Source organism: Lycorma delicatula, chromosome 5 (genome assembly GCF_047948215.1).
Source record: "Lycorma delicatula isolate Av1 chromosome 5, ASM4794821v1, whole genome shotgun sequence".
Lineage (NCBI taxonomy): Eukaryota > Metazoa > Arthropoda > Insecta > Hemiptera > Fulgoridae > Lycorma > Lycorma delicatula.
Window position 1 is genome coordinate 25,526,203 of NC_134459.1, and position 16,241 is coordinate 25,542,443.

Consider the following 16,241-nt stretch of genomic DNA (forward strand, 5'->3'; position numbering starts at 1 on the left):
TGGTTAAATTGTCGATAGAAATTGCCAATAAAATTTGTAAATTAGTTGATGATAAAAAATTATTTTACATGCTCTCGTCGCTTTTTAGGTCTGCATATCAAATTTGTCATCCAATTTTAAATGTAATCTTATAGCAAGTCTTTCCCAAAACCCATTTGATATAATAATGGATAATTTGAACAGGAATTTGCATGTGGACTATATTGGTCATACTGCTATTTTAAATGAGGGGTACCTAATTATTTTAACAAAATTTGTTTCCGATTTAAATAACTGTTGTATAATGTTTGACTTTTTAGTAAGCGGTATGTTATATTTTATTTGATAATTTAAATTAATTCTATGAATAAATTTACTTCAAACAACTGTTCAAATACACATACAATTGGGAGTGAACAGATGCTATAAGTATGCAAGATATATGACTAACACTGTAGTAGTGGTAAGAATAATATTCTGCTTTTTATAGATTTTCTTTAAACATTAAGGGACTTTAGTAAACTAAACAATATGACTTCGTGCCCAACTTTCTCATCTCGACTCTTAGTGAACCAAAAGTAATCAAAGAATGTTATTGAGAAAATCTATTAATTCTCTGTGAAATTTTAAAAAATCTTAGGGAATTTCACGTATGGAATTAATAATAACTGTTCTTACCTTTATATTTTTCCAGATATTGATTTTTATGAAAATTTACTAATTAATTAAATTTTTTATGTACCTGGGCATTTTATTTTAATCTCTGTTGGTGCATCACTTCTGTCTGAAAAATATACAAATAAAAACTTACTATAATTAAAAAACAATAGATTAATGTTAAAGCCTGACTGAAAATTATGATGTTAATTGTATTTTAATCCTAGCAATTTTCAAGAAAATTAGAATTTATGACTAAAGTATATATTTTATAAAGAATAATAATCTGCCGATTGGTGTGTTCTCAATCCAATATTTATAGGCACCCAATATGGTACAAAGCTAAAATTGATGTTTACGTTGCCACTGATTGTAATAATTACAAAAATTAAAAAAATATTAAGTTTTTTCAATAGGAAAAGAGCAGTAAACATTTTTCCAAAATTCTTACTTTAAATTTATGACTAGTGAAACGATAATACCTTCAAATGTAAAGGGTATACCCACACTCAACAGGTAGAAATAAAGTGGGAGGAGAGGTTTCAATGAAGTGTTGCACCTAAAATATTCACAAACAAATGTTTCCTCGGGTATCTTTAGCCGCAGTAGTAGAGTAAAGCAGTTCAGACAATTTTGATGCAATAAATTAAATATTAATTTATTGCATAGATATTATATTTATTAATAATATAAAATATAGTATATTTCCTCCTCTATGAATCATGAGACCTTGCCGTTGGTGAGGGGGCTTGAGTGCTCAGGGATACAGAGTAGCTGGACCGAAGGTGCAACCATATCGGAGAGGTATCTGTTGAGAGCCAGACTAAGGAATGATTCCTGAAAGAAGGCAGCAGCTCTTTCAGTAGTTGTTAGGGATGTGAGTCAGGACGACATAAACGGCCGTATCAACATCACTCAGTCTTCTGAGTACTGCGCAGCTGAAAGCAATGGAAAACTACAGCTGCTTTTTTTCCAAGAAAATGTGGCTCTCTGCATTTTCACATAGCAATAATGGAGGCGCCTTCCTTGGTAAAATATTCCGGAGGTAAAATAGTCCCCCGTTCGGATCTCCGGGTGGGGACTACTAAGGAAGGGGTCATCAGAAAATTAAAAAATAACACTCTACGAGTCGGAGCGTGGAATGTTAGAAGCTTGAAAAAGGTTGGTAGGCTAGAAAATTTAAAAAGGGAAATGGGTAGGACAAATGTGGATATAGTAGGAATTAGTGAGGTTCGGTGGGAAGAGGAAGGCGACTTTTGGTCAGGTGATTTTAGAGTAATTAACTCAGCGTCAAATAATGGGCAGGCAGGAGTAGGTTTCGTGATGAACAAGAAGATAGGGAGGAGAGTGGAGTATTTCAAAACGCATAGCGATAGAATCATTGTAATAAGGATAAAATCAAAACCTAAACCGATAACGATTGTTAACGTCTATATGCCTACAAGCGCCCATGATGATGATGAGGTAGAGTGTGTATACGAAGAGATTGATGAAGCAATTAAACACGTAAAAGGAGATGAAAATTTAATAATAGTTGGAGATTGGAATGCAAGCATTGGAAAAGGCAAGGAAGGAAATATAGTGGGTGAATACGGGCTGGGCAAAAGGAATGAAAGAGGGGACCGACTTATAGAATTTTGCACGAAGTATAAATTAGTAATTGCCAACACCCAATTTAAAAATCATAATAGAAGAATATATTCTTGGAAAAAGCCAGGCAATACTGGAAGGTATCAGATAGATTATATCATGGTTAAGCAAAGATTTAGAAATCAACTCGTTGACTGCAAAACTTACCCTGGAGCAGACATTGATAGCGGCCATAATTTGGTGATAATGAAATGTAGATTGGGGTTTAAAAACCTGAAGAAAAGGTGTCAGATGAATCGGTGGAATTTAGAGAAGATTGAGGAAGAGGAGGTAAAGAAGATTTTTGAGGAGGACATCGCAAGAGGTCTGAGTAAAAAAGATAAGGTAGAAAATGTAGAAGAAGAATGGGAGAATGTTAAAAAGGAAATTCTTAAATCAGCAGAAGCAAACTTAGGCGGAATAAAGAGAACCGGTAGAAAACCTTGGGTTTCAGACGATATATTGCAGCTGATGGATGAACGTAGAAAATATAAGAATGCTAGTGATGAAGAAAGTAAAAGGAACTATTGGAAATTAAGAAATGCTATAAACAGGAAGTGCAAACTGGTGAAAGAAGAGTGGATTAAAGAAAAGTGTTCAGAAGTGGAAAGAAAAATGAACATTGGTAAAATAGACGGAGCATACAGGAAAGTTAAGGAAAATTTTGGGGTACATAAATTAAAATCTAATAATGTGTTAAACAAAGATGGTACACCAATATATAATACGAAAGGTAAAGTCGATAGATGGGTGGAATATATTGAAGAGTTATACGGAGGAAATGAATTAGAAAATGGTGTTATAGAGGAAGAAGAGGAAGTTGAGGAGGATGAAATGGGAGAAACAATACTGAGATCTGAATTTAAGAGAGCATTAAAAGATTTAAATGGCAGAAAGGCTCCTGGAATAGACGGAATACCTGTAGAATTACTGCGCAGTGCAGGTGAGGAAGCGATTGATAGATTATACAAACTGGTGTGTAATATTTATGATAATGGGGAATTACCATCAGACTTCAAAAAAAGTGTTATAGTTATGATACCAAAGAAAGCAGGGGCAGATAAATGTGAAGAATACAGAACAATTAGTTTAACTAGTCATGCATCAAAAATCTTAACTAGAATTTTATACAGAAGAATTGAGAGGAGAGTGGAAGAAGTGTTAGGAGAAGACCAATTTGGAAGGACCAAGGGAGTCCGACAAGGATGTTCCCTATCTCCGTTACTTTTTAATCTTTACATGGAACTAGCAGTTAATGATGTTAAAGAACAATTTAGATTCGGAGTAACAGTACAAGGTGAAAAGATAAAGATGCTACGATTTGCTGATGATATAGTAATTCTAGCCGAGAGTAAAAAGGATTTAGAAGAAACAATGAACGGCATAGATGAAGTCCTACGCAAAAACTATCGCATGAAAATAAACAAGAACAAAACAAAAGTAATGAAATGTAGTAGAAATAACAAAGATGGACCGCTGAATGTGAAAATAGGAGGAAAAAAGATTATGGAGGTAGAAGAATTTTGTTATTTGGGAAGTAAAATTACTAAAGATGGACGAAGCAGGAGCGATATAAAATGCCGAATAGCACAAGCTAAACGAGCCTTCAGTAAGAAATATAATTTGTTTACATCAAAAATTAATTTAAATGTCAGGAAAAGATTTTTGAAAGTGTATGTTTGGAGTGTCGCTTTATATAGAAGTGAAACTTGGACGATCGGAGTATATGAGAAGAAAAGATTAGAAGCTTTTGAAATGTGGTGCTATAGGAGAATGTTAAAAATCAGATGGGTGGATAAAGTGACAAATGAAGAGGTATTGCGGCAAATAGATGAAGAAAGAAGCATTTGGAAAAATATAGTTAAAAGAAGAGGCAGACTTATAGGCCACATACTAAGGCATCCTGGAATAGTCGCTTTAATATTGGAAGGACAGGTAGAAGGGAAAAATTGTGTAGGCAGGCCACGTTTGGAGTATGTAAAACAAATTGTTGGGGATGTAGGATGTAGAGGGTATACTGAAATGAAACGACTAGCACTAGATAGGGAATCTTGGAGAGCTGCATCAAACCAGTCAAATGACTGAAGACAAAAAAAAAAAAAAATAGTATATTTATTAATACGCCAATAAAAAATAATTCCACATCAGTAATAACGACTGGTCTTATCTATAAATAAAAAAAAAGCTGACTTTCCCAAGGGAGAAAAAATACCTTGAATTATTCTCAGCAGGGCCTTGTTGTGATCACTACAACCCAAAATTAAATTTAAATACAATTGGACCCCACAAAAATTCATAGTCTCACGCAACTGGTAATTTTACCCTTCCTAAAACTAATAAAATGATGGTGAAAATTATAATGAAACGGGAAATATTGGCAATGCTTTATCCTGATTATTTCTAAAATCAAATGAATGCATCTCCAACAATACTCATGCGCATACTCTATTAGTATAAATATTAAAACCATTATAAGTATGTCATCATTAAATCATGTAAAAAATTAGCAATTACAAAAGCAAAATTAATTTAACAAAATCTCAAGGATAAGCAAAATTGAAAAAAAATATATATATAACAAATAAATTGGACTAATATGTGTTTAAAGTGTATCAGTGGTGATTCATTCCACTGATAACTTAACAATTTTTTTTTGCCCACACACTCACACACACAATGCAGTCTATGAAACCATGCCTTAAGAAGGAAAAATCTTTTTCTGGTTTCCACCGTTGCTGACAGAACACAAAATTATATAATTGTTGACGGTAAAATCTACCTTCTATCATAAATATGGAATTGATTTTTCAAAGCTGTTATTCTGAAATGTTATTAAATAAATAATAAGAGTTCTTACCTTTAACGTTATTCCAGATGTTGATTCTTTTTTATGATCATTTACTAATTACTTAAATTCTTTATATACCTGGGCATGTTATTTTAATCTCTGTTGGTGCATCACTTCTGTCTGGAAAATATAAAAATAAAAATTTACTATAATTAAAAAACAATAGAACAATGTTAAAGCATGAAGGAAAATTATGATGTTAATTATATTTTAAACTTAACAATTTTCAATAAAATTAGAGTTTACAACTAAAGTATGTACTAATAAACAATAATAATCTGCCGATTGGTGTGTTCTCAATCCACTATTTATAGGCACCCAATATGATATAAAATATGAATATGATATAAAATTGATGTTTACATTCCACCTGATCGTAATGGTTACAAAAATTAAAAAAAAAATATTGAGTTTTTTCAATAGGAAAAGAGTTGTATACGTTTTTCCAAAACTCTTTATTTATCAATTAGTCTGAATAATTCAAAATTAATTTTTATTTATTTATTATAATTGAAATACTAATTGCAATATAGTTAATCAGAATGTATTTGCTTTAAAAAATTAGTCTAAAAAAAATTCTTGAAAATTACATAGCCATTTATTTACAAAAATGATTGTTTACATCAGATTGTAAAAATTTGAAAAACTTAATCTTTTCCTTACATTTAAAAAAAAAAAAAGTAATTCACTTGTTATTCAAGTTGAATTAATTTAAAAATATCAGCTGGTTTGAGAGAGTTGAGCTTAGAAAAGATTCACATATTTCCACCATAGATGGTTTGAAAATAATGATAATATAAAAATCACAAACAATTGGTATTGATAAAAAAAAACAGTAATTATATAATTATAAAAGTACAAAAAGATTACAAATCTGGAATTAATAGTTTATTTTTGTAAACTTTCCTAAAGGCGATAAAACTTCCTAACTGTCAATAATAGACACTAAACATACTCAAAATTTTAATTTTTGAGAGGAATTTCCGAACCCTTTGAAACAAAATCTATAGTGAGGCAACGTGATGGTCTCTTCACTAATATTGTTCAACTGCACTCTGGAAAAGTTTACTGAGAAATAGAATAGGATAATACAAATACTTAATAAAAATGGGGCACAACATCTATATGTTTAAATGTAAACATTTTAGCATCTGCTGATGATTTGGTAACTTTGGCAATAGACATTAAAGAATTCAAGAATTAGAAAAATGTGCAAACAAAATCAAGCTGCAAATTTCATATAATTGATTCCAATAATAAAAGTAGAATCCAAACCATGAAAATTTCAGAATAAGAATCAATCAAATAGGTACAAAAATTTAAACATTTAGGTGAAATAATTATGCTGAGTGTTTTTAAAAAGAAGAAGTAAAAGCCAGACACAAAAAATGAAAGTGGCTTTCAAAAAAATAAAAAATTCTTATTCAAAAACCCATAATTAAGACACTAAGAAACATAGTTTTAGAGAAGTGTTGTGTGGTATGTAAGGTCTACAAAATTTTTAAGGAAAAATCTAGTACAGTTAAAAAAATAATTTTAAGAAAACTCTACGGTCTAAACTCAAGGATAATTCTTATAAATTAAGCAAATTAGAAGAAATTTACAGAAATTTTGAAATGTTATAATTTAGAAAAAGAACTCAAACTTTATAGTTACTTAAATTGAATGGATGATACTAAATTAACAATTTTTTTTATAAAAGGAAATCCTAAATAATTATGTTTAATGTTTTTAAACTAGTCTGTTTCAGATTAATAAAAATCTTTCTTCCAAATGTCTTATGCAGCTAATTAATTAATTTATTAACAGCACATAACAATTCACAAAAATACAATATATATATATATATTTTACCTCATTCCTACAAGAAGAAGCAGATTTAAAATGGAGCTTCAAAAGTCTTTTGCAAGAAAAATTTTATCAATTTGAATATAATTTAATAACATATGTATTATTTCTTTTTTTTTGTTATGCTGTTAAATGAATAAATATATACTGAACTATGCTTTTCACATTTGTATGACAAATTTGAGTTTATTAATAAAAAATTTTGAAGGTGTAATTTAAATCATTTGTCTCAGGTAGTAAATGTTTACGTGTTTCTTTATGTACAAATGTTAAACACTTTAAGCAAACCATTAAAATAGACAGCTAGAATGGAGAAATCATTAATTAGCTACTTAATATTCAGCAGGAATAACCAATATGCAACTGATCATTTTGAATAAAATCTTTAATTTTGTGATTAGAACTGATAACAAGAAAATAATGCAAAGTAACTTAGTTGATGAACACAAAAAAAATAATATTAAAACAGTAAAAAAAGTTTCCAAAAATTTAGGTCTAAATTACAGTTTGGTTCAAATTAACTATAAATGTTAACGTCATAATCACTTATATTTTTAATTTACCTAGTATACCTCTTTATTTATCACAATTTATCAAGTACACCTCTACAAATACTTAATGTGTAAAGCCGCCTTCAAAAACTCACTTTAATATTATATACAGTAATTCAACAAAATTAATTAAATGCCATTACTTACATTTTTCATCCACTTATTTAGAACAGATTAAATATGTATAAATCATTACACACTTTTAGTACGTGGAGCAAGGGTAAAAAATGTTATTTCACTATTCACAGAAACCAATCAGTAGATCTATAAAATAATTTTTCGTAGTAAGCATTGGCGACCTAAACCAACAGACAAACCGACGCCACTAAATTACTTAAATAACAGCTACTAACGTAGCGTTTGAAAGGACGCTATCTTTGCATCAATATTAAACCAATCCTTTACTGCCGACATTTTGATTTTTAAAGTCTACGCGGGAAACAAGTCAATTGTAAATCTTTTGAATGTAACGTTAACTAAATGTATTAAAACCAATATTATTTTGTAACTTATAAAACACCAAATAAAAAATAAAAAATAAATTAAAATACTATCTATATTTATAATATATTATTAATTCACACGAATTCATAATTTTTTTTTTTAATACACTTCTTAATTTAAGTAAAGGAAGCAATGTGTTCGTGAAAAATTTCGGTTTTCAGATTTAAGCGGAAATATCCATTTTAACCATCTTTGAATTCATTTTGACTACTTTCGGCGTGAAGTCAGTATGTACGTTTGTATCTCGCATAATTCAAAACTGATTAGCCGTATCATGATGAAAGTAACAAGATGTAGCATTGCGCACAGTATTCGGCGCGCATGCGTATACGCTCGTCCCAAAATCTCATTTCTACCGGGTTATTTGAACATATAAGTAAGGGATTTTGGGACAAAAGTTTTTAGTTGTACAAAAATTTTGCAAAATTTTAAATACATGATAATGATTAAACGAGCTAACAATCGAATATTTATGAATGATTATTCACTTTCAATATGAATTAGTATTATTTGGTACTGATAAAGTTGTAATATTATTAAAAATAATAAAAATATTATCGCAAAACAATTTTTAAAAGAAATTGCTTTTAATAATCTAATTTACACGGGAAAATGAGATATTACTTATTTTTTTTACGGATACCAAAATGAATATTACTTTATAATACTGAAATAAAAATAAAATAAAAAGTTGTTGTTTAGTGAAAAATAATTTTATATTCAATAAACATATTTTTCTAATGAGTCAAATGAAATGCAAGGGATTTTCTAGGTAAACCATTTTAAACCACGTGCAATAAAGACAACAATTACAAAAGGGTCGGTTTTGGTTTTTATGTTAATAAAAACTATTTTATTTTCTGTTTCATATAAAATGTTTCCATTATATTTTCATTTTGAATTAAAATAATTAAAGTTAATTATTTTCTGAACCGCTTTGTATCTAATAGTACATTAATAATTAATTCAAGGTAAATTGTTTATTAAGAAAAATTATTAGAAATTATTATATTGTTAAGAAATAAACGAAATTAATCATTCAGATCATAATTCTCGACTCCAAATACAATCAATTAAATTTTATATAAAATAAACAAAAAAGCCTACACTCCACATTTATTTAGAAGTGCGTGCACACGCACACGTGAGTACGGCACTTCCTATTTATAAATATTAGAGTAAAAATCCACATTTCGACGCCAATTTTCATATACGTCAATAAATTTTATTCTTTTATGTTTCAAAAGTTTGTTTATTTTTGATAATTCTGCCTTTAATCACATTGATGTCTTGCTTCTGTTTGTGCGCCAACCGCATAAACGAATTTAAACATCATGGCGGGAAAAGGATTTTGGGACGAGCCACTGCGCAACGCTGGATAGAATTTAAAATTCCTTAGTCTGGCTCTCAACAGATACCTCTCCAATATGGTTGCAGCTATTCTGTATCACTGAGCACTCAAGCCCCCTCACCAACGGCAAGGTCTCATAATTCAGAGAGTAGGAGGAGTAAACCAGTATCACAAAGTAAAAAATATTATTTGCTTACATCAGTAACCACTTAACAGCCATAATAAAAAAATAAATAAATGCATTGTCAGACGATCAGCTCTGTGAATCTGACAACGTTGATTTTGTTGTCCTTGGATGGGATTGCAAGAAAATAAACAGTAATATAAAATTCAACTAACATGTTTTCAAACACTTGCTGAAGATCACATATTGCTCGATGAAAACCGGCATACACACTACCTAAATTAGTTTCACGTACAAACTGCTGACACATCATAATTTGTAATAACAAATGATGTGATGTGAAATGGTATGCTGAAGATGGGTCATCTGAATGATGCTGAAGATGGCAGCTGAAGATAGCATCTTCAGCATCAACTGGTAACAAACGAAGTGTCCCTGGGGCACTGTTTTTGGAGGTGCAATTGTGTGCTATTATATAATATCTCTCCAGACAATTTTATGATTTTTAAAATCCAAACTGGGTATTGTAACTATGTTGAAGGCTAACTTTTGCATACTACAGGTACAATCTCGATTTAAGAGCTCATGAATTTTTCGTCACCAATTGTGTATGCATCCACATTAGTTACTATTATTCTATCTTTTGTAATTTAGTTTCTTTTTCAGGTTTCTGTACAGCCTGAATACTATAATTTTTATTTACCGGTATTACTCTCACAACCATGAAGATAATGTACACTGTAGAATCCAGGGAGTGGAGCTCTCTGGGTAGATGGGAATAGCTACTGAAGCAAGCTTTGCGGCCACAGGGTAGGCCTCATAGCCCCAGGAAGCTCGAGGAGCCCCTGAGTTGGCTCTGGGATTTGCCTGGGCTGAACTGAGCCTCAAGGGTCCAGGTTCTGGCTAAATGGCTAGTTACTTTATACTTTACATACTCATATAATTAAATATAAGCTGTTTTTTCTTTTAATATGGACTCATTTTAAATTCTCTGGTTTTCTTTTTCAGTTGGATCGACTTATTTTTCCCTGAATTATAACTTCAAAAAGCTTTTTACTGTTCAGATATTATCTATTAAAGATTATGTTTATTAACAGAAATAACAGAAGAAGTAAAAGTAATACTGATTATCAGTATTCTTTATGCCTGATTTAGTTAAAATGAATGAGTGTCAACTGCAGACCACAGTTATTTCAGCTGGAACTTGTCATTCGTACATTTTGAAAATCTATTCACAAAAAAAATGTCTCTAGAATAAACAAAATAACCTAGGAAAATGACTCTGAATATCCTAGGTAACATCCTAGGAAAATGGGCTGCAAAATTATGCAGTCTGACAATTTTGTGCTTGTTTTTTCTTCCTTTACTAATTGTGAATTTAAAATAATTAATTATTATTTCTATTTTTAGTAACACAAGTGCAAAATCTTAAGATTATATCATTTTACGATCCACTTAAACAATTTTACCTGTTACAGATGAAATTGTTTAAGTGAATCTAAACACATGTAAGTAAAAATGTTTGTCGATTAATCTGAACAAATAATTCTGTTCATAATAAGAGGCTTAATTTAAATTTAATAAAACAAATATCTATTATAGTATTAGGGGCTATTAATGATAAGAAGTTAGAAGGCTGTTCTTTTGGATTTTCAAAGTTAATTATTTAGTAGAAGGTGTTATTGAGTACACATATACCAAATTTTATTAAATTATTCCAATCATTCTTAAGATATAAATTTTTATTGAAAAAAAAAAATTGTAGAAAGAGGGAAAATTAAGTGATTTGGATTATTTTTCCACATGAACTTTTTTAAATTTTGATGTGAATCAGTCCCTTAAATTTTTCTGATACCACCCACAACACTCTTCATAAAAGAATAACTGTTTATGCATGAAATAAAAGTAAGACAAATTTATGAAGATGCTAAATATATCAAATAAATACAGAATACCAATTTAGGTCCACAAAAATTCATCTGGTTTCAATAGCGAAGAACTAAAATGTTGGCTTGACTTTGCATATCAATCTAGGCAGATAATGTTTTAATTATATTATGACAATTTTATTATATTACATAGCAATATGATAATAATAATTAATAGTGTAATGATTACATATTTGAATAAATGCAACACAAAAAATATACTACTTTTCTTTTGCTTTTTACCATTCTGAATGGGAAGTTTTCTAAATAAAATAAGTGAAATTTGATTGCTTTCTTGTGCTGTGAGTAGATGTCAAAAATGTAAAGTTGAATGGAGCATTTTTTTTTGATTGGCCAACTTTACTTTTTTGACATCCACTCACAGAACAGTCAATCAAAAATTAACCAATCAATTCTCACTTTTTTTTCGGAAGCTGTTAGTTCGTGGAACTCATGGAAAACGTGGAATGTGGAAAAGGCAAGGAAGGAAATATAGTGGGTGAATACGGGCTGGGCAAAAGGAATGAAAGAGGAGATTAACTTATAGAGTCTATCAAAGACTCTATCTAAAATTATACTTTGTTGCCCCAAAATATAATTTAGTAATTGCAAACACCCAATTTAAAAATCATAATAGAAGAATATACACTTGGAAAAAGCCAGGCGATACTGCAAGGTATCAGAAAGATTATATCATGGTTAAGCAAAGATTAAGAAATCAACTCGTTAACTGCAAAACTTACCCTAGAGCAGACATTGATAGTGACCATAATTTGGTGATAATGAAATGTAGATTGGGGTTAAAAAACCTGTAGAAAAGGTGTCAGATGAATCGGTGGAATTTAGAAAAGCTTGAGGAAGAGGAAGTAAAGAAGATTTCAAGGATGACATCGCAAGAGGTCGTAGAGAAAAAAGTTAAAGTAGAAAATGTAGAAGAAGAATGGGAGAATGTTGAAAAGGAAATTCTTAAATCAGCAGAAGTGAACTTAGGCAGAACAAATAGAACTGGTAGAAAACCTTGGGTTTCAGACGATATATTGCAGCTGATGGATGAACATAGAAAATATAAGAATGCTAGTGATGAAGAAAGTAAAAGAAACTATCGGAAATTAAGAAATACTATAAACAGGAAGTGAAAACTAGCGAAAGAAGAGTGGATTAAAGAAAAGTGTTCAGAAGTGGAAAGAGAAATGAACATTGGTAAAATAGACAGAGCATACAGGAAATTTAAGGAAAATTTTGGGGTACATTAATTAAAATCTAATAATGTGTTAAACAAAAATGGTACACCGATTTATAATACGATAGGTAAGTCAATAGGTGGGTGGAATATATTGAAGAGTTATATGGAGGAAATGAATTAGAAAATGGTGTTATAGAGGAAGTTGATGATGAAATGGGAGAAACAATACTGAGACCTGAAGTTAAGAGAGCATCAAAAGATTTGAATGGCAGAAAGGCTCCTGAAATAGACGGAATAACTGTAGAATTACTGCGCAGTGCAGGTGAGGAAGTGACTAATAGATTATACAAACTGGTGTGTAATATTTATGAAAAAGGGGAAGTTGTGTCAGACTTCAAAAAAAGTGTTGTAGTCATGATACTAAAGAAAGCAGGGACAGATAAATGTGAATACAGAACAATTAATTTAACTAGTCATGCATAAAAAATTTTAACTAGAATTCTATACAGAAGAAGTGAGAGGAGAGTGGAAGAAGTATTAGGAGAACACCAATTTGGTTTTAGAAAAAGTATAGGGACAAGGGAAGCAATTTTAAGGCTCAGTTTAATAGTAGAAGGAAGATTAAAGAAAAACAAACCAACATACTTGGCATTTTAAAAAAATTAGGGTTCAAATACAGAGATAGAAGACAAATTGCTATCATTTACATGAACCAAACAGCAACAGTAATAACTGAAGAACATAAGAAAGAAGTCGTAATAAGAAAGGGAGTCTGACAAGGATGTTCCCTATCCCCATTACTTTTTAATCTTTACATGGAACTAGCAGTTAATGATGTTAAAGAACAATTTAGATTCGGAGTAACAGTAAAAGGTGAAAAGAAAAAGATGCTACGATTTTCTGTTTTCTAAACTATAACTTAAATTAAAACTTTTTTTTAAACTATAACAGAAAGTGGCTTCTTCAAAACAAAAAAAATATAGTACATTTAATAACTAATTCAGGGTTGTATCTTACTGTGACAATGTCTTATCTGTTCAAGCAGCGTCTTCATGAAAAGAATTCACATTAACTGAAGCCAATTAAGTAACAGAACCACCTATGACCTCACCCATTTATGTTCCATTTACTTCTGCTGGATTATGTAATTCTATGATAGTTTATGATAAAACCATCATGATGTATCATTTATAAATATTATATTCAATCAAAAAGCGAAATTAACACAATAAAAAACAGTAGTTTTGCCTGAAGTCTTATACTGTTCGAAAGGCCTACGGAATTTCTTAGGAAAAAATAATAAAAGTTGTAAATATACAAATATGTAAATAGAGCAAATAACACACTTTTAGGCAGTAAAATAAGATAAGAAATCCAGAAAGAAAAACAACAGAAAGTTTAGAAATTGAATTACAATGTTACAAATTAAAGTTGATGATTTTGTACCTAACTAAAAAAAATTGGTTTAAAATATTCGTTCTCAAAGTGGGTAATAATGCTCCCTTGTAAGCACTGGAGGCAATCTGGGGGCTTACAGAAAATTGGGGGTGTTCAGGCAGTCTACAAAGGCGATGACCGATTAAAAAAAAGGCAAAAATTATGTTTTCCTGATATTTCAAACTAAATACCTACCTACTACACTAGTAGAAAAAATTTTCAATTGAAGGCTTTGTTTAAATATTGTATTGTTATCACTATTTAATTATTGTTAATATGCTATCACTATTGTTATATAACTATACACAATTAAAATTTTTCTGAAAGCAATTTTAATAAAAATACTTCTAAATATGATTAAATATGTGTTTTCATTGCTCATTTAAAATGTTAAGTTTCAACTCAGAAATAAGATATGCCACATTTAAAAACTAATTGCAATTTGTTTTTAAGAGAGTATCTTAAAAACACTAATTGCAATTATTATTTTTAATAGATGGTAAGTTTAAAAATATTGGGGGCACTAGAAAAGTTTTGATTTTCAATATGGGCGGTGGGTGAAAATTTTGAGAATCAATGGTTTAAAAACACATTACTATAAGATTACTACACCATATAAAGGAAGAATCATGAATATTTTCACTGTACAAATGGGCTAGCCAGGGGTTTGTTAAGACCTTCATCATTTGGCCACTAGCATTTTACTTTATAATCTTCAATTTCCAGGATCTTACTCTGCACAATGTTGTGGAATAATCAAACTGTAAGGAGTTGTAGTAGGGTATCATCTTACCCAAACCTCCCACCCACTGCTGAGTTGGTTATAATTTAGTAACGAAAAGAATGATCTAGTATAAAAAATATGACAAGATATAATGTTAAGAATTAATTAACATGTAATACTAATTAAACACACTGAGATCAAAAGATAAGTAGAATTTTGGAGAAGTTTTTAAACATAACTTTAGCTTATTATCACAAATAAAAATACATTTTGAATTGTTTTGTAAAAGAGAAAAATTAAAATTTGTTTTAAATCAATTTAAGAAAATTATTTTCCTTGCAGAAAAACTGATTCATTAACTTCTTCCATTTTCCTTTAAAAATCTGAATTCTAGTTTTAATTCTCTAAATACATTTGTTTTTCATTTACTTTTAATTGAGTCCATGTTAGGTTTAAAGTTTGATTACCAGTATCAGATTAATGAAAGAAACTCTTTCTTCCAAAATGCCTTATGCATCTAATTATTATGTCATTCCTATTTACTCCAGGAAGGTGCCAATAATTAGCTACACATGACTTGGGAGAAAAATTACATTAATCTGAAACTCAATTATTAATAATTTTAGTTTTATGTCATTTTTTGTCATGCTGTTCAATGAATAAATCCACTATGCATTTCGCAATAGCATTATTACAAATTTGAGTTTATAAACAAAAGTTTTTGAGGCTTACAATATCATTAGTGTGAGGAAGTAAATGTTTAATCAAACCATTGGAATAGATAGCTAGGATGGGTAAATCATTACTTTTTATTCAACAGCAATGTACCAGTATGCCTTAACAACATTGAAACTAATTAGCATGGAAATTAGAACTAACAAGCGTGAATAATAAAATGTAACTTTGTTCACGAGCACAAAAAATATTATAACATTAAAAAAGTTTCAGATAAGATACACAAATGTTAGGTCTAAATTAACTATAACCATAACATCCTAAAAATTACTCATAGTTTTAACACAATTAGTATAAAGTACAACTGTATATAATTAATGTAAAACGAGTTCAGAAACTCACATTCATATTATGTACAATTAAGAAAATTAACTATACGTCACTACTTACTTTTTTTAGTAGAGGACAAAGGTGCAAAATAGCATCATTTCATTATTCGCAGAAACCAATTGGTAGAACTATCAAAATAATTCTCTTAATAAGTATTCAAGTAAGATTATCTAGACTAAAAAATTAATCTACATCGTTAAATTGAATAATAATCGTTAAAGGTACCACTAGAAAAGACGCTACACAACCATGTCGGATGATGTATTAACGCGTTCTCACGTTGCTTACGAGATGTAAAAAACAACCTTAATCTGCCGACATTTTTGATGGGCATTTTAAAATCTACGCGGGAAACAGATCAGGTAAAAGTTATAAATGTATTATAAACAATATTATTCTGGAACTTATCAAAA

General features: G+C 29.9%; 1 long non-coding RNA gene across 1 annotated transcript; it reads right to left on the bottom strand.

Annotated features, from left to right (window-relative positions):
* Nucleotides 1-234: 234 nt before the first annotated feature.
* LOC142324821 (uncharacterized) lies at nt 235-16,081 on the bottom strand. Its single transcript, XR_012756404.1, has 3 exons — nt 15,889-16,081; nt 5,123-5,233; nt 235-763 (listed from the first exon to the last, which is right to left on the bottom strand). It is a non-coding gene; the product is annotated as an uncharacterized LOC142324821 (long non-coding RNA).
* Between the last annotated feature and the right edge of the window lie 160 nt (nt 16,082-16,241).